This window comes from Corylus avellana, chromosome 3, assembly GCF_965113065.1.
Source record: "Corylus avellana chromosome 3, dhCorAvel1.hap1.2, whole genome shotgun sequence".
Taxonomy (NCBI): domain Eukaryota; kingdom Viridiplantae; phylum Streptophyta; class Magnoliopsida; order Fagales; family Betulaceae; genus Corylus; species Corylus avellana.
Window position 1 is genome coordinate 13,678,791 of NC_142492.1, and position 19,691 is coordinate 13,698,481.

At 34.7% G+C, this 19,691-nt stretch overlaps 2 pseudogenes; both read right to left on the bottom strand.

Moving 5' to 3' along the window:
• Positions 1 to 190: 190 nt before the first annotated feature.
• On the bottom strand, positions 191 to 8,014 carry LOC148586828 (uncharacterized; annotated as a pseudogene).
• A 151-nt stretch (positions 8,015 to 8,165) lies between these two features.
• LOC148586829 (uncharacterized) lies at positions 8,166 to 9,109 on the bottom strand (annotated as a pseudogene).
• Between the last annotated feature and the right edge of the window lie 10,582 nt (positions 9,110 to 19,691).

The window sequence follows — 19,691 nt, forward strand, 5'->3', positions numbered from 1 at the left end:
CACTAGGGGTGCCGCTAAAATTTTTTTGGCATCCTAAAAACTTTTTTTACCCTAAAAATTTGGGAATTCACATAATATATGCATCACAAAAAAATCTATAAAAGTTCATAAATATGTGCTGAAATTGATATATTAGAAATGTAACATGTCGACACTATATCAAAAAGATAGAAATACAAAAAAAAAGTGTCTAAAACTGCACTTTACGGTCTTTTAGAAGTACAAAATCATCAAGTATCGAATCTAAATCGAAACTCTTAGCAATTTCCCTTTCAATATAGAGAACTAAACTATTTGCAAGAAAATCATCCTCCATTTTGTTGCGAAGTCGTGTTTTAACAGTTTTCATTGCTGAAAATGCTCGTTCGGTAGTTGCTGTAGACACTGAAATAGTCAAAACAAGATGAATCAATCTATCAATAAGATCATATGTCTTTGATTTTTTCGCCTTTGCCAATCCTTGGCATAATTCTGCAATGGAAGACAAATTTTGTAATGTCGGATCAGTAAGCATATCAAGTTCAAAATACCTCAACTGATATCTCAAATTAATTTTCTCCTACTCAGAAAAATCTTGAGGATAATACTTCTCCGCAAGGATACATATATCGTCAATTTTAAAGGATTTATAAGCATCTTTTGGATTCAAAGCGGAGCTAAGTGTCAAAAGTTCCATCGCCTTTTCACCAAACCTACTATCAAGCTCTTGCAATTGAAAGTCGATAGTAGTATTGAATATGTCAAAATGATAATGATGCTCCAATGTAATGTGATTCTTTTGACTACGACCTCGACCTTCAATATAAGGAGCACTCAAATCCGGAATACCAATTTCAGCTTTCTTGGAGAAAGAGACAATGTTCTCAAGAAAATTATCCCAACCATCATCTCTCAACTTTTGGATAAGTTTTTTTGCAATAGAAACTGAATTAATAGCATTCAAAATGTCTTAAGATTTTTGCTGCAAAACTTGACAAAGAACATCAGTAATGCCCATAATTTCCTTCATTAAATGTAAAATAAATATGAACTCGAAGGGTGTAAGCATTTTATAAGCAGCCTCAGCATCTCCTCGTTGAAAGTAAGTACCTCCTTCTCTTTGAACATCTTCAAGCACTGTACAAGTAGCATAAAAAATCCTTATTAGGCTATAAATAGAATTAAAATGCGAACCCCAACGAGAATCACAAGCTCGTTTCAAAGTGCCAATTTGATTAGCCCCTTTTCCAATTTCAAGCTCACCAATAGCTTCCATATGTGCAATTTGTGTTGCATGAACAGCTTGTAGTTGATCATGACGTTTACATGAAGCACTAGCCACATTGATAACAAAGTTCAAATTTGTGAAGAACACATGAACAAGAGACACCTCCCTAGATGCAGCAACTAATGCTAATTGTAATCGATGAGCAAAACAATGAACATAGTATGCACAAGAACAATCCTTAAGAAATAATGCTTGTAATCCCTTCCATTCACCACGCATGTTACTAGCACCATTATATCCTTGTCCACAGATATTTTGAATATCAAGGCAATGACGAGAGAGAACATCAGATATTTCATTATTTAGAATCAATGCCGATGTATCTTTAACATAAACTATATCAAATAAACGTTCTTGTATAAAACCATCTTTGTCAACAAATCTTAAAACAATTGTCATTTGTTCTCTCTTAGACTCATCACGTGCCTCATCAACAATGATGCAAAATTTAGAGTCTCCAATATCTTCACGAATTTTCTCTCGCACTTTACTTGCAATGACTTGCAAAATCTCCTTTTGAATTGTATGTGAAGTATACTTCGCAGATTTTGGAGCATTTTCCAAAACAACACTTGCAACTTTATCATTATATGATGCCAAAAGCTTAATCAGCTCAAGAAAATTACCTCGATTTTTTGAATCAAGAGTCTCATCATGACCTCTAGAAGCACATCCTTGAAATGCAAGCCACCGAGCAACATCAATAGAAGTTTTCACACGTAGTCGATTATTTTGAATTTGTTCCATACTTTGTGCATTCAATACTTTATCGATATGCCGTGATTGATTTCGTAAATCCTCATAAGATTTCATAGCATTATTATGAGGTGAACAAGGATCCTCCCCAATATGAGTCAAAAAGGCACAATTTTTTCCCTCATGAACTTTTCTCCAATTTCTAAATCCCTTGATAGTAAATACATCCCATCCAGGACGTCCATCTCTTTTCATAGTAAAAAGATAACATGGTAGACAATATGCAGCATCCTTGGAACGAGAATACTCAAGCCAAGGAAATTGTGTGAACCAAGAGGCTTGAAAGCGACGAGGGTGATTTTCTGGTCCAGAAAGTGGATAATTTGCAAGAATAAATCGATTTGGACCATCTTTCAAATAAGCCTGTCTTATTTCATCACGTCAATTGACTGGATAGTCCCTCATCGGAGGACGTAATCCTGGATCTCGCTCTATAGAAATAGAAGAAACATCAACTTCATTAACATTGAGTGTGGATGATTTAAAATAAATCTCTTGTGTTTCCGCAATTGGAGATTCAAAAGGATGTTCTTCATCTTCAACCCTTGGAGATTTAAGATGACGCTCATTGGGATTTGAAGTTTCGGCATTAGATTCCAACAGTGTATTACTTTTTGAAATGTCGGCTTCTTTCCTTTTGAAGAATGAATCAATAGTTTTAAATTTTGACATGATTTATGAACATAAAATTTTCAAGTTAAATCACGATCCCGTAAGAGACAATCAAAGTTTATAAACATTAAACAACAAAATAAGCAATCACACAGATATTAAAGTTTATTCAATTATTCAAATTAATAGTGAAATTAAATTAATGTTTAATCAAAGTTTATATGGATATAAGCAACAAAATAAACATTAAAGTTTAAAACCCATAAATTAAACAGAGGAAAAACAGAGGATGAATAAAAAATGTAGCACAAAAGTTTAGGGTTTAGGAAATTACTAGTGTTGTGACTCACCTGAGAAGATAGAGAGAGTGTCTTTGATTTCGATTTCCTAAGAACCCGGCGGACCCAAAAGGGCCAAATTAACTGAATTGTAGAAAACACCAAAGTATTTGAACTTTTCTCCCAAACCCTTTTCCTGTAAAAGGAGCAAAATATAAATATAAAACTAGAACATAAAACTACAAAAGCAATTGAGAAGCCTAGGAGGAGGAGACAAGGAGTTACCTGTGAATCTGACAATCTTTGATAGAAAGAACAGAGAACGAAGAGACTAGAGAGAATCTGAGAGACTGAGAGAGAGCGTCTTAGAGATTTTTTTTTTTGGGGCTGCTCTACCACTGGCCATAATCACTCCAAGAAAAACAAGGGAAATTTGACCAACTACACATAACACATCATTGAGATATTACATCAAACATGTGATGTGTGTTAAGTTTGAGCAAGGCCAAAAAAGGAAACAAATGCTTATATCCCTCACAATCAAAAGCTTAAACCATAATGACAATAAACAAGAGCAATTCAAGTCATGAATCAAGGTAAGTGGCTTAAGAATGTCATTTAGGCATTTTGTCAAACATGTGGTGTGCACAAATATTTAGTCATGTGCAAAGAACTCACGGATAATGGAAAATCATACCTAAATACATCACAAACAATGTGTATAACACAACCACAACCAGAATCAAACATAACAATTAACAATTAACAAAAAATGAGACAAGATTAAATCATGGGAATCATACTGTTCGGTTGCAATCTTGCAGAGAAACTTGAAGAAGGTGAAAGAAAATAAAAATGTTAAGCACCAAGTTTATCCATTTTGCTTTCATAGTTACCTGTAGGCTGTAGCTAAAAATTTGACTAAGATTTGTAGCCGGCTTGTTTGGCTGTCGATTCGCTCAATATTGAGGCCTAACGGAGCACCGAAGCGGTGAGAAACTAAGAGAGGGAACAGTTTTTTTCTAGGTGGGACTGGTTTATTTGCCGTCAACAAATTTGGGTTGAATGGGGATGGGGGTATACAGCCGTGCACCGTGCTGTGTGGGTCTTGCGGGAGAACTGGAGAACAGGACTACAAGAGTCAGGAGAAGGGATGGGGGTGCTGGGCAGCTGGGGTGCGGGAGATTGCCCAAGGTAAAATTGTAAAATTTTTATTTTTATTTTTATTTAGGGTGCTGTGGGTTAAAAAAAAAAACAAATTTTTTAGAAATCCTTGGTGCGGCGTGCGGGAGACTTCTGAAGGGTTTGTAAGATTGTAAATTTTTTTTTAGGGTGCTGTGGGTTAAAAAAAAAAAAAAAAATTAGAAATCCTTGGTGCGGCGTGCAGGAGACTTCTGAGTGCTGAAGGGTTGGTAAAATTGTAAATTTTTTATTTATTTTTTTTTTTTTGAGGGTGCCGTGGGTAAAAAAAAAAAAAAAAAAATTCTTTTAAAATCATAGCACCCCAAAGGTACCCAGTGGATCCGCCACTGACTAAAATAGCTGGAGACGAAAAATGGTTGATAATAGCTAATAACCTTTTAGAGCATCTATCGGAGATACTCAATTCAAAGTGTTACAATATATGTATACTTTAACACCAATACTATTTTATCACACATTTTTCCGTTCCTAATAAAAGCTATTCATTTTTTTTCTAATAGAATAACAATTCCGCACGCAAAACGTAACCTAAGAAAGTAACATATCCATAGTTACAAAGTTATTCTTGCATCGACAGTATCATGTACGCTAAAACAATTCCTATCCTTTCGGTTAAACATATTCAGCTTAGACACAAACACGGCCATTCAGGAGTACCCAAATCAAAAAATCAATCTGAAAAATAAAAAACCCAAACGTCAACCCCAACTGTAGAAACAGAAAACAAAAAGATAATTGTAAAGAAGAAATTTGTATTTATGATGTGTGTTCAATTGTACAATACAATAGCCTATTTATAGTTGAATGAGGCCCGAAAAGTAAGGAAATACAATAATTACAAAATAATATAAAATTAGCATATTTACAATATTGAATACGATATTAAATATTTTCGTAATATATTGAGAATATTACGGGAATATAATATTGCGAAAATATAATATTCTAACATCCCCCCTTAAACTCTAGGGGGCGAAGCCAACTTGAGTTTGGAGAGAAGATCATTGAGTCGTCTCGGTGGATGAGATTTGGTAAAGATGTCAGCCAATTGATCTGCAGAGGGGACATAATGAGGATGTAAAATACCTTACTGAAGATGATGGAGGATGAAATTATAATCAATCTCGATATGTTTTGTACGCTCATGGAAAACATCATTATGAGCAATCTGTATGGCACTCCGATTGTCACAATAAATAGGAGAACTAGTGGACTGAGAAACACCCATGTCGGACAAAAGCCATCGTAACCAGGGAAGTTCAGATGTAGTGTCAGCAAGAGCACGATACTCAGCTTCAGTACTAGATCGAGCAACAACAGATTGTATCTTACTACACCATGAAATTAGAGAAGTTCCAAGTAAGAAACAATATCCAGTGGTAGAGCAACGATCAGTAGGATCACCAGCCCAATCAGCATCAAAGTAGACTCGGAGCTCATGAGATGAATGAGAAGAGAAATGAATACCATGAAACATAGTGCCCTTGACATAGCGCAAAATGCGAAGAACAACAGCATAATGAGTAGATCGAGGTGCACTCATAAATTGACTCACCAAATGAACAGCATAGGCAATATCAGGCCGTGTAATAGTAAGATAAATAAGACTACCTACTAGCTGCCTGTAGAGAGTAGCATCTGATAAAGGCTCACCATCCGTGGCTAGAAGTTTGACATTGGTCTCAAGGGGGCTGCTCGCTGTTTTACTGTTTGTCAGACCTACTCGGGAAAGTAGATCAGATGCATATTTGGCTAGAGAAAGATAATAACCATCATTATTCATGGTAACCTTAAGACTAAGGAAGTAGCTGAGTGTCCCCAAGTTCTTCATTTCAAAATTTTGGCTAAGGAAGGATTGAAGAGCACGGATGCCTGAAATGTCATCACCAGTAATAATCATATCATCTACATAAAGAAGGATAAGGATAGTACCATTATCAGTAGTCCGAAGAAAGAGAGCTGAGTCATAAGAACTAGAAACAAAGCCTTGTTAAGCAACCATAGAACTGAACTTGGCAAACCAAGCACGAGAAGCCTACTTGAGACCATAAAGTGCCCGACGGAGTTTGCAAACTTTGTGTGGAGGATGGTGATAGCCAGGTGGAGGGTGCATATAGACTTCTTCTGTAAGACCACCATTAAAGAATGCATTTTTAACATCCATCTGAAAGAACTGCCAATGACGAACAGCAGCAACTGCAAGTAAGGATCTAGCAGGGGTTAGTCTAGCAACAGGAGCAAAAGTCTTCTCATTGTCAATACCATACTCTTGAGCAATTCCTTTCGCAACAAGACAAACCTTATAGCGTTCCACAGATCCATCTGCACGAGTTTTAATTTTATAAACCCACTTACATCCCACTACAAACTTCCCAAGAGGCAAATTCACCAAGTACCATGTATGGGTTTTAGAAAGGGCATCTAGTTCATCAAACATAGCTTTTTGCCAAAGAAGGTCAACACTAGCCTCGCGATAAGAGTGAGGTTCGGGAATAGTAGCAAGAATAGAAAAACAATGATAATCATGGAGATTGGCAGGTGGTGCTCTTACCCTATTGGAGCAATGAAGTTCATGAGAAGGCTCGGGAGTATGTGATGCAGCAGGAGGATCCATAGTCGAATCGGGCAAATTAGAAGTAGCCGTAGAAGGATCGTCCAATGAGCTTGAGTTATTTGCAGATGATCCAAGAAATAAGACAATAAATGGGTCAGTGAAGACAGTAGAATATGCGGAGGAGGAATGTGGAAAAAGCATTTGACTGGTGAACATTTTATGTTCCCAGAACTCCACATGGCGAGAGATCCTAAGTCGTCGGGCAATGAGGTCATAGCAGCGATAACCTTTTTGAGTGATGCCATAACCAAGCAAGCAATACAAGCGAGAGCGGGGTTCAAGTTTAGTACGCTCATGTGGAGGAAGATTGACAAAATAGATACAACCAAAGACGCGAAGCAAAGAATAGTTAGGTGTGCTACCATACAAGCGCTCATAAGGAGTTTGGTTGTGAATAGTCGGGGAAGGCACACGATTAATCGTGTAAATAGCAGTGAGAGCAGCCTCACTTCAAAAACGTTCAGGAAGTGAGGCAGAGATAAGAAGAGCTCTTACAATGTCTAAGATGTGACGATGTTTGCATTTTGCACGCCCATTTTGCTGAGAAGTGTAAGGGCAAGAACAATGAGAGCGGGTCTCATTTTGTTTTAAAAAATTTTGAAAAGATTTCTCATTATACTCCATAGCATTATCTAAACGAAAAATTTTGATGGTATGAGAAAATTGGGTTTGTACCATTTGATGAAAATTTTGATAAACTTGAGTGAGTTCAGAGCGATGTTGTAATAAATATATCCAAGTATAACAAGAAAAATCATCAAGAAAAATAACAAAATATCGAGATCCCCCCTCAGTGGGAACATGGGCAGGACCCCAAATATCAGAATGAACCAAATCAAATGGTGCAGAAGATGAAGACTCACTTTTATTAAAAGATAAATGTGTTTGTTTTCCAAGATGACAAGAAACACAATCAAAAGATTTTACATCTATGGATCCTATATGACCTTGAGATGCAAGAAGTTAGACACGTGGTAGAGAGGCATGACCCAAACGTGAATGCCATAAGTTGGAAGAGGCAGTGAGTGTTGTGACAGCAGCTGCTAAGTGAGTAGGAGTTTGCAAGAATGAAAGTTTAAAAAGACGTCCAATCTTACGGTCGGTCCTAATTAGTTGACCCGTCTGTAGATCCTGCACATCATCACCCCTGTTAGAAAATGTCAACTCCAAACCTAGTTCACAAAGCTGGCCAACTGAAAGAAGATTTAATGACAATTGAGGAATCAATAGACAAATTAGGTGAAGAAATAGATCCACTATGACTAATAGGTAACCTAGAACCATGAGCAGTATAAATGACAAGATTGGGAGAAAGGGCAAACTTTTGGGAAAATAAAGTGGGGTTAGGGGTCATATGATTACAGCCAGCAGAGTCGATGAACCATGAATTTTTACCTGATGTGACGGACAAGGCAGTCGAGGAACGAGATAGAACCTAATGGATTAATGCCTCAACGTCAGATGCAGTGAGAGCAGAGGATTGAGATGGGTTCTCAGTGTAAGATGCAGGTGCAGAGGAACCAGATAAAACAACTGGGGCTGTTTGTTGGAAAGGAGCTCGTGATTGACGTTTGTTTTGGAGCTTGTAGCAATTAGCAATAGAGTGATCAGGCTGCTTGCAATAGTTGCAAATTATCTTCATGGAGGAAGACTGTGGTGTGGATCGTCTAGGAGGAAATTTAGGAACACTCTGAGGTGTAGCAGCAACAACCATATCAGGAGATTGCAAGTGCATAGTGGACCAATGAGTCTCTTCAGAAATAAGTTCTGTTATAGTAGCTTCCAATGTGGGAAGAGGATTGCGGTGTAAGAGAGAAGCCCGAGTGGGTTCAAAATCTGCACGAAGAGCCATCAAGAAATGCATAAACTTCCGAGGATTCCGATACTTTGCAAATATTCCACATCTTCAGGATGCTTCAGTTGAGGATCTGCAGTGGATAATTGCTCCCAAAGACTATTAGCTTGAGAATAAAAACCAGCAATAGACTAACCTGGCTCTTGACGTGTCTGATAGAGTTTAGTTTCAATCTGAAACTCTAGGGAGGCATCATAAGTACAATTTTATTGCTTTGCTAAAAACTCTCAGGCAACCTTTGCATTCCCAAGCTTGGGGAGCAAACTGTGGATGGAAGGAACTGAAGTATTGATAAACCAAGAAATAATCCTATAATTTGCACTGCCCCAATCTTCAAATCGACTGGCAAATTTGTCGGCTGACTCACCGTCTTTTTGTGTGGGTGCAATAGTCTCTCCACAAACATAACGACATAATCTCCTCCCTCTAAAAAAAACTTCCATATTTTAAGCCCACAACATATAATTGGAACCGTCTAAAATATTGTCAATAGGACGGACAATATTATCAAGATTGGTAAACATTTTTTTTTTTGTTTTCGGAAAATATAAAATATTAAATAAATAAACCTGCGGGCAGTAATCCGGTGTGGCGGAGGTGTAGATACAGCCTCAGGGAGCGATTTGGTGTGGTGCGTGCACAGCAGCTATGGTTCACCCGCAAGCAATGATCCAGTGCGACGTAGTACACAACAACAACTATAGACCTGCGGGCACAAATCCAGTGTGATGCGGGACAATGGGGTAGAGTGGATCTGGCGCGTGGAGAGAGTGGAGAGCATGTGGCGCGTGAATCTCACGCGCAGAGAGAATATCTGGCGCTTGGTGGCGCGTGGAGGCGCGTGCAGGGCGGTGGAGGCACGTGACGGCTTCGTTTCTTCACAGACTTTTTGATTTTGCACAATACAACCTCTAAAATTTCCGTCACGTACAAAAAAAACCGCAACAAGCGTTTGGTGTATTGTTGAAACAAAAAGAAACACCAAAAAGAACTCTCAAAAGGAAAAAGAAAATTGTACGGACGGGGAAGGGAGGCTTAAAAGAGGCACCAAGAAAAATGTGGCTTTGATACCATATATGTAGAAAAAGACAACAGAAAGATAATTGTAGAGAAGAAATTTGTATTTCTGATGTGTGTTCAATTGTACAATAGAATGGCTTATTTATAGTTGAATGAGGCCCTAAAAGTAAGGAAATACAATAATTACAAAATAATATAAAATCAGCATATTTACAATAATGAATACGATATCAAATATTTCCGCAATGTATTGAGAATATTACGGGAATATAATATTGCGGAAATATAATATTCTAACACCAAAAAATCTTCAAAAACCCAAAAAATCTTCTTATCTTCTCTTCTTCTTCTTCTCTTCTCCTTTTTTTTTTTTTTTTCCTTCTTCTTCTTCTCTTCTCCCTTTCTTTTTCTTCTTCTCGTCTCCTTTTCTTTTTCTTCTTCTTCTGCTTTCTTTCATCTGCTGCTTCTCAATTTTTCTCTTCACCTTTTCTTTTTCTTCTTCCTCTAGAGGGAGCTGCCGTGCAGAGAAGGGAGATTGAGAGAGGATAGAGAGAGCGTAGGAAAATAAATGAAGAGGGAAAGAATAAGAAGAGGAAAAAAGTTTAGAGGGGAAATAAGAAGAGGGAAAAAGTTCAAAATCCCGCCCATTTTTTTTTTGTGACATGTCAATACTTAGCACATCAGAAAATTCTGACGGGCCAGTTGGACACGTCAGAAATTTTTGACGTGCTATTTTTATCATGTCAAAAAATTCTGACGTGCTAATTTTTCTGACGTGCCTTTTTTAGCACGTCAGAAAATTCTGAGATGCTATTTTTTGCTATGTCAGAAAAATATTTTCTGACGTGATATTTTTTGCCACGTCAAAAAATGGTGATGTGGCAAAAATTATGTACTGTTTGCCACGTCAGAAAATGATAGTTTTTTTGTAGTGATAAGTAGACATGTGCAGATCCTGAATTTCAAGATTGAGGGGGACCAAAGTACTGGTGAATGGTGATAATGAAAGTAATCAAACATAGGGCTGGGGCCACCTATATAAATTAATGTAAAACTATAAATCTTAAAAATTTTAGGGGACCATGCATGGCGACACTTGCATACAGAGAGAGAGCCATGGCTTCTCTTGGTTTTCAATTTTTTTTTTTTTTTTTTTTTTTTTTTTTTTTTTTCATTGAGGTGAATATATATGTTTTTTCAAGCTTAAACATTAAGCTTGACCCTTATCAAAATTAAATTTGACTCATCTCTTACATGCCTAATTTTTTAAGCACACAACAGATAATGTTAATTAGGATAGTTCAAAAATCCTAAACCTCTCAAAATACCTATTAATAGAGTTGAGATAATTAATTCTTACTTTTTTTTACTCCTCAACCCAGTGAATTTTACAAAGAAATGTGATAAAGTACTCTCATCGAGGTGTATCTTATCACTAACACTGGACAACTACTAATTAAGATAATGATATCCTATTAATAACACTTAACAACTACTAATGCGCATGCCTCATCTTTTTACTCACGTAACATCGTCAGTCATATTTTGGTCCCATTGAATGAGAAATTCTGGTTCCGTGCGAGATGGCCACCCCAATCAAGCATGGAGCTCGGATCATCACCCTCATAATAGATGTACACACACACACACACACACACACACACACACACACACACATATATATATATATATACACTTCAATATATATCTTCATTATATTTACACAGAAGCATTACATATAGATCAAAGATCAACGTTACAATAGTACATAATCTACATATGAAGAGTCTCCAACTAAGCTAATCCCAGATTATCATCGATCCATGCAATACTTGTTACATAAAACTACAAGGGTTTTCATAACAAAGCTTAATATATATATATATATATATATATATATAGAGAGAGAGAGAGAGAGAGAGAGAGAGAGAGAGATTCATTGTTGGGAAGGCCAAAGGAAGGCTCCCATGGCGAACTTCCTCTTTTGGGTGACATCTCCAGTGAGAGGCAAGCCGTACTCATTCAAGAGGCAATCAAGCTTCCACTCAGGCATGCTCTCGTAGTCACTCTTTTTGAACCTCGGATAGTGCAGAGGCATCTGGAAGCTGCAGCAGCGGCTGTCTCTCTTGCTCCCTTGCTGCTGCCCATTTGGCCTCAGCACCCCGGCCATGGCGGCATAACCACTGTTGGAGCAACCAATATTTCCACTCATCCTCTCCTTTTTTCTCACTGCTAGCTTATTGAGTAATTGAGCAATATAACTCAAACATCCCTTTTATAGACATCCTAGATAAGGAGAAAAAACAACATGAATGGGAGTGCATTGATGTTTTGAAAGCGAACCATGCATTATGAAAAATGCAGTGGATTTTACCAGATTATTATGGTGAGGGTTGAGAATCACGTACAATTTAATGCATCTGAACTACCCTGAAAGCCACGTATCTGTGTCTAATTAAATTCATGGCAGAGAATTGAATGGTTAGGATTATTATTAGCCCACCATCTATTTTCTATTGCTTTCCGTCCAAGTTATAAACTAGTGTGCCCAGTTGCAGCTAGCTAGCTTTGATGTTACATATGCATCCAAAATCAGAGAAGAGCCCAGAGAGACCGGGACAAGGTTGATTAGCGTGCCCATATTTATCTCATATTATCCTACAAAATTAATAGATTAACCATTAAATTTGTGATGTTCATTATTGACTTGTGCGGGGTCTACATAAGTCTACAAATTTAATTGTTGAATTGTAAGATGAAATGAAAAATATATATATATATATATATATATATATATATATATATATGAGCTCAAATATTAATACATTTCTCCTTCTTATGTCCTCCCAAATGTAATGTGGGTTTTAAAATTATCATTATTGAATTTAGATCTATTGATAATTTTAAAAATTACATCACATTTGAGAGAACACAAAGAGAACAAGAGTCCTCATTCTAGCATTACTCAACATGGGTAGCTTCGTTTTAGCTAATTAATGATTATTGTAATGAAAGAAAACTCATTTTCCGGTATTGTGCGTGTGCAAGAATTGCACTGTAACTTTATTCTATAATTTGGAGACAAAATATCTTACAAACCAACCTTTAAAAGTGACATATGTTCTTAGCATATGACAAACACATTTTTTTTTTTTTAATAACATGTGCTTCTTGTATGCTTTTTTAATAGCATTAATAAAGAAGCATATGTTTCTTACAATATGATTAAAGGACGCAATTTAATTACTTTTAAAGACGTTTCCTACAAACTTGTAGGAAATTTATGTCATTAATTTGGAGGTTGTCTAAGCAAGCACACATATCATGTTATGGCTGAAATACCCTGCTAATTTCCAGATAAATTGTTTTATTCATTACATAAAATCACTAATATAAAAGGTGAGTCCCACGTTAAAAAGACATTATGAGTGTAAATTGTTAATATAACAAATATAGTTAAATCCAAATCTATAAATTTAAGCTTTTAAAATGAGCAATCTCTCAATATGTTACATTACAGTTTTATTGGAAGACCCCACAAGGTATTAATCTACATTCTAACATAGTGTGTTAAGTCTATGTTATCATCTAGCTCATTTGGGCAAGAACAAAATATTTTTCTTTTCAATTCATGTATCTCTATATTTAGGAAAAAAAAAATATATCATTTTTCTCCAAATAATGTAAAATAATGTAATCTTATTTATTAGGAAAGTATATATATATATACTCCCCCTCAAACTACCACTTCATTATCAATGTCTTTCCTAAATTATCAATTGTGTCAATTTCGCACATAAACAGATAAACTACCAACAAATGTCAATGTCCCCCCTAAGGCCAACAAAATGACAAAAATGACCCTTAAAAAGTTTCAATAAGACAAAAATATCCTTATAAATTAGAAGAAAAAAAAAAACAAAAAGTTAAAAATAAAATTTTAATTGGTTTTAAATTAAAATATTCTAATAATTTTTTTTTTCGTTTTTTTTAAACAATCCTTTTTTTTTATATATTTTTAAAATAAAATAAAATAAAATAAACTATCCTTATAAATTAGATTTAATTTTTTCAATTTTTAGTTTTTCTATATTTTTTTTTATAAATTAAATTTATTTTAAAAAAAAAAATCTATGTAAATTGTACTTATTTTAATTTTTTTTTTTTAAAAAAAAATTCTATTTTTTAAAATTTTTTTTTTTTAAAAAAAAATTTGATGAGTTTTTTAATTTTGTAAAGGGTATTTTTGTCCTTTGGTAGGACATTGACATTATGACGGTAGTTTAGGGGGAAACATTGATACAATTGATAGTTTGGAATGAACATTGATAATGAATTGATAGTTTGGGGATGGTATGTGTATTTTTCCCTATTTATTTAGTAGTATCTTTCCTTCATCAGGTAGAAAATCAGAGATATTTTTCCTTAAAGCTTGTAAGGTGTCTTCTATAAGAATCATAGAATTTTTTAATAAGAGCATGATACAATGTTCTACGAGGTCACAGCGCTCTCAAAGCAGCCACCATTTCCAACATTGCTTACCCTAACCTATCACAAAAATAGGTCCTATATCCTCAACGGGTCCATACCAGCATTCTCATCCGGCTCTTCGTTTTGAGAAATTAAATCACTAGTTTCGAAAGCCAAAATGTGAAAATGCATGTTTTTTACTCTCCAACCGACTCCTTACTTTGCTGGAGAAAAGCACTAGTTTGGAGAGCCAAAATTTTAAAATGGATGTTTTGTTACTGTTCAACCAACTCCTTACTTTGCTGGAAAATTTGAGCAGCATCAATAGTACTTTGACTAGTATGGAGCACTATATATTAATTCACTCCCTATATGTTAAAAAAACATTAAAAATTTGACATTCTTTCTCTTCACACGAATAAAGAAATCTTTTTAAAAAGAATATTTACATAAAAGAGAGAAAGTGGATTCTTAATTAGTTTGTAGAGCCGGATATATGTGCTTTGAAAAAGTGGATACCTAAAACAAGGAAATGTGATTTTTAGTTAAAATAAAAATAAATAAATTTAAAGAGTCGGGATGACAATGCTCAAAAGCAAGGCATCAAAATTTCTTCATATTGTTAACAATGGCAGAAAATGTTTTAGACACAACCGCCAATCATAGTCTCATACCATATATATATATATATATATATATATATATATATATATACTAGAAATCAATCAATATTTTGTATTTCTTCTTGTTCTGAATTACATAAATCTTGATTTTTAACTATTTTATAGCTTATTTTATTTAATTGTTTCTTCTCTACTTGTTTGCAATTCTAAATTTTAATTTGTCACAACACTTTGTATAATTTTACCTTAATTTGACTTGAGGAAGGTGCACTACCACAAGAATCATCGATCATTGTCGACCTAAAATCATTGATGTACGTGTTGCGGCAGGATCGGACCCCATCCATACAAGTGGGTTTATTAAAGAAGGATTAAAAAGTTTGATAATAACAATAATAATAATAATAATAATAATAAAAAAAAAAAAAAAAAAAAAAAAAAGAGAAGAAGCTTGATGAAGCATAAGACCTGCATAATTCTCTCCCTTATTTTTTCCTATTCAAATTAGAGAAAAAGGAAAAGAAAAATTACATGAAAAGTAAAAACGATAGATCAGCAACCCAAACAACAGCAAAAAAACAACCAGCAATATTGAGTACAAAACATGCATAATTGATTGGATACTTTACTCATATTGATAAGACAACCAAAAAATAATAAGAACTCGTCAAACAGAGTTGCATTGTTTGACAAGTAACATGCATTTGCAAGAAGGCTAGCTGTGTATGTACGAGAAAAATAGTTTTAACATTTTATGTGACACATTTTGTCATTCCATGAACATGTTCATGCCGTGGATAAGAGATCAGCAGTAATTGTCATATTCAATATTCAATGAGACCTATTAAAATCAAAACTACTCATACAACTCATTGTACTTGTGATGTTTCTTTTTCATAAGAGTTCTACTGTTATGAAATACCAATTATAATTACAACACTACAAACTGATGTGAAGGTTTATGTGGATTAATTGTATCATATCAACTTCTAGTTTGTTGAGCAGTTGACATATGATACCATATACATAGGCTGTCACACATCGATTAATCATAAAGTTTTTGTGGTAAAATTAGTAACATTTCAAGCATTTCTGATATATAGCACACAATAATCTAATAAACTTTCAACACATCTCGTCCATTTTTAGGTTAAATTTTGGGAAAACAAGGGGGCTTGGAGGGCCCAAGCCCTCCATGTAGGTTTGCTCCTAACTAGCGTCGTGTGCTCTAGATATGCATAACACAAGTTAGGAATGTCACATCAGTAATTAAAGACGCGTGAGAGCTCTAACTTAAGTTTTGTATGCACAGACATAACATACAAACCAAAGCCTTTTAGGAAATTGGGGTTGTCAAATTTATCTTTATAACGAAAAAGGATTGGCCTAACTCTTAAAAAATCATAGTTTTTTTTTTAAATAAAAAATAAAAATTTAAATGGTTAATTAGAAGTGTGGCATAAACATTGTGGGTTAAAAGAAAAACCAATTATTATTATTATTTTTTAAAAACATATACTTATTATGGATAAGGATTCATCATATATATATATATATATATATATATATATATAGCTTTCAGTTACCAATATATGCCATAAATATAGGATATGTGGCAGAAAGCTGCCTCTTTCGAGCTTGATACGCGGCGGAACCTAAGACTCTTCTTGTAACTTGAAATTATCGTTTGCATTATTATTATATAAATAAAAATAAAATAAAGTAGTGTTGATGCCGTGGATGAGAAGTCAGGCGTAATTGTCATATTGAATGACGCCTATTTAATTCAACTCATGGTAGCTGAGTTGTGATGGCATCCAATGTAAGATAATTTTAATTTTAATTTTTTTTTCTCTGAGCAATGTTAGATATTCACATTCGTAACATAGAATCTCATCAATTTCTTAGTAATATTGCAGCCACTAACCCAATCTTAATAGCCAAGGAAAAAAAAAAAACATTAATTTGGCCTACCTCTTGAATGGCAAAATTCCAAATGAAACTTTAAGTTGTGTATATTTTGTTTATCAATTTCAAAATGCATTATTTTAGGGACTTTTTTTTTTTTTTACATGTCCACATAAGAGGGGGAGGAAGATTCGAACTAGTGATCTCCACTTCATAAAGCGTGGTCCTCAGCCGATTGAAATTTTAGCGACTTTTAAATGATGTTAATGAAAACATAATTAAACATTTGATAAAATCACGCATTTTTTAAGAAGTAGCTAGTAAAAATGTCGTTCGGCGTTTAAAATCATGCGTTTTTAAAAAGAATTTCTTGCATGTTACACAAAAACATGAATTTTTCAATATTTTCAAACGCACTCCAAAAAAGACGCTTTTTATGATTTCATTTAAAAATGTGCGTTTCGCCCACAAAACCATGAGGCCAACGAACGCGTTGAATCAAAAAGTAAATGCCTATTATTGGAGATCATGACAATCAACTAATGATGACTAAGGTTATGTTTGATACGCCAATGGTTGTTCCATTAAAAAATATATATAGAACTTTTATTAAAAATGGAAGAAAGTAGAATGGGATAACCATTCTCAAATTGAGAGGAATAATTATTTCTTAATTGAAGAAATGGTTATTCCCTTTGAGCATCTCCACAATAGTGGCTATTTTAGCTACTTATTTTCAATACAAACTCTAATGAATTGTCTATTTAAGTCTCTACTTTCTTTAGATATAATTTTTATTGTTTATTAAGGGAGGAGGAGATGGAGAGATAGAGGTGAGAGCGAAATGACTAAAATAATTATAGAATGTGCTGGAAACACAAAAATGGCTGATAATAGCTAGCTATTATCAACCTTTTAGAGCATCTATCGGAGATACTCAATTCCAAGTGTTACAATATATGTATACTTTAACACTAATACTATTTTATCACATATTATTCCGTTCTTAATAAAAGCTATTCATTTTTTTCTAATAAAATAACAATTCCACGTAGCTTAAGAAAGTAACACATCCATAGCTACAAAGTTATTCTTGCATCGACAGTATCACGTATGTACGCTGAAACAATTCCTGTCCTTTCGGTTAAACGTATTCAGCTTAGACACAAACACGGCCATTAAGGAGTACCATTGAAGTGCTTGCCTGTTCATGTAATGCAGCAAAATAAGTAGACGTATATATGCAGATCCAGGATTTCAAGATTGAGGGGGACCAAAGTACTGGTGAATGGTGATAATGGAAAGTAATCAAACATAGGGCTGGGGCCACCTATATAAATTAATGTAAAACTATAAATCTTAAAAATTTTAGGGGACCATGCATGGCCACACTTACATACAGAGAGAGCCATGGCTTCCCTTGGTTTTCAATTTATTTATTTATTTATTTATTATTATTACTATTATTATTATTATTTTCATTGAGTTGAATATATATATATATATATATATATATATCTGTGTGTTTTTTCAAGCTTAAACATTAATTAGCTAATTGAACCTTGTCAAAATGAAATTTGACTCGTCTCTTACATGACTAATTTTTTAAGCAGATAATTTTAGGATAGTTTGAAAATCCTAAACCTCTCAAAATACCTATTAGAGTTGAGATAATTAATTCTTACTTTTTTTACTCATCAACCCAATGAATTTTACCAAGAAACGTGATAAAAATTGTCTCATCAAGGTGCATACTATCACTAACACTGGACAACTACTAATTAAGATAATGATATCCTATATATTAGTAACACTTAACAACTACTAATGCGCATGCCTCATATATCTTTTTAGCCATGTAACATCGTCATTCATATTTTGGTCCCATTGAATGAAAAATTCTGGTTCCGTGCCAGATGGCCACCCCAATCATGCATGGAGCTCGGATCATCACCCTCATAATAGATGTATACACATATATATACTTCAATATATATCTTCATTATATTTACACAGAAGTATTACATATAGGCCAAAGATCAACGTTACAATCTTACATAATCTACAAAATATATCAGTACTCCAAGCTAATCCCAGATTATCATCGATCCATGCATTAATACTTGTTACATAAAACTACAAGGGTTTTCATAACAAAGCTTAATATATATATATAGAAAGAGAGAGAGAGAGAGAGAGAGAGAGAGATTCAGTGTTGGGAAGGCCAAAGGAAGGCTCCCATGGCGAACTTCCTCTTTTGGGTGACATCTCCAGTGAGAGGCAAGCCGTACTCATTCAAGAGGCAGTCAAGCTTCCACTCAGGCATGCTCTCGTAGTCAATCTTTTTGAACCTCGGATAGTGAAGAGGCATCTGGAAGCTGCAGCAGCGGCTGTCTCTCTTGCTCCCTTGCTGTTGCCCATTTGGCCCCAGCACCCCTGCCATGGCGGCATAATTACCACTGTTGGAGCAACCAATTCCACTCATCCTCTCCTTTTTTCCTCTCACTGCTAGCTAGCTTCTTGAGTAATTGAGCAATATAACTCAAACATCCCTTTTATAGACATCCTAGATAAGGAGAAAAAACAACATGAATGGGAGTGCATTGATGTTTTGAAAGCGAACCATGCATTATGAAAAATGTAATGGATTTTACCAGATTATTATGGTGAGGGTTGAGAATCACAATTTAATGCATCTGAACTACCCTGAAAGCCACGTATCTGTGTCTAAATTCATGGCAGAGAATTGAATGGTTAGGATTATTATTAGGCCATCTATTTTCTTTTGCTTTCCGTCCAAGTTATAAACTGATGTGCCCAATTCCAGCTTTGATGTTATATATATCCAAAATCAGAGAAGTGCCCAGAGAGACCAGGACAAGTCTGATTGGTATCAATATTTGGCCTATATTTCTTTCATATTTTCTTACAAATTTAATAGATGATCTATTAAATTTGTAGAGTCCATTATTGACTTGTGTGAGGTCTACATAAGTCCACAAATTTAATTAAGGGTTGATTTTGTAAGATGAAATGGAAAAAATATGAGCCCAAATATTGACACTAAGCATTTCTCCTTATCGTG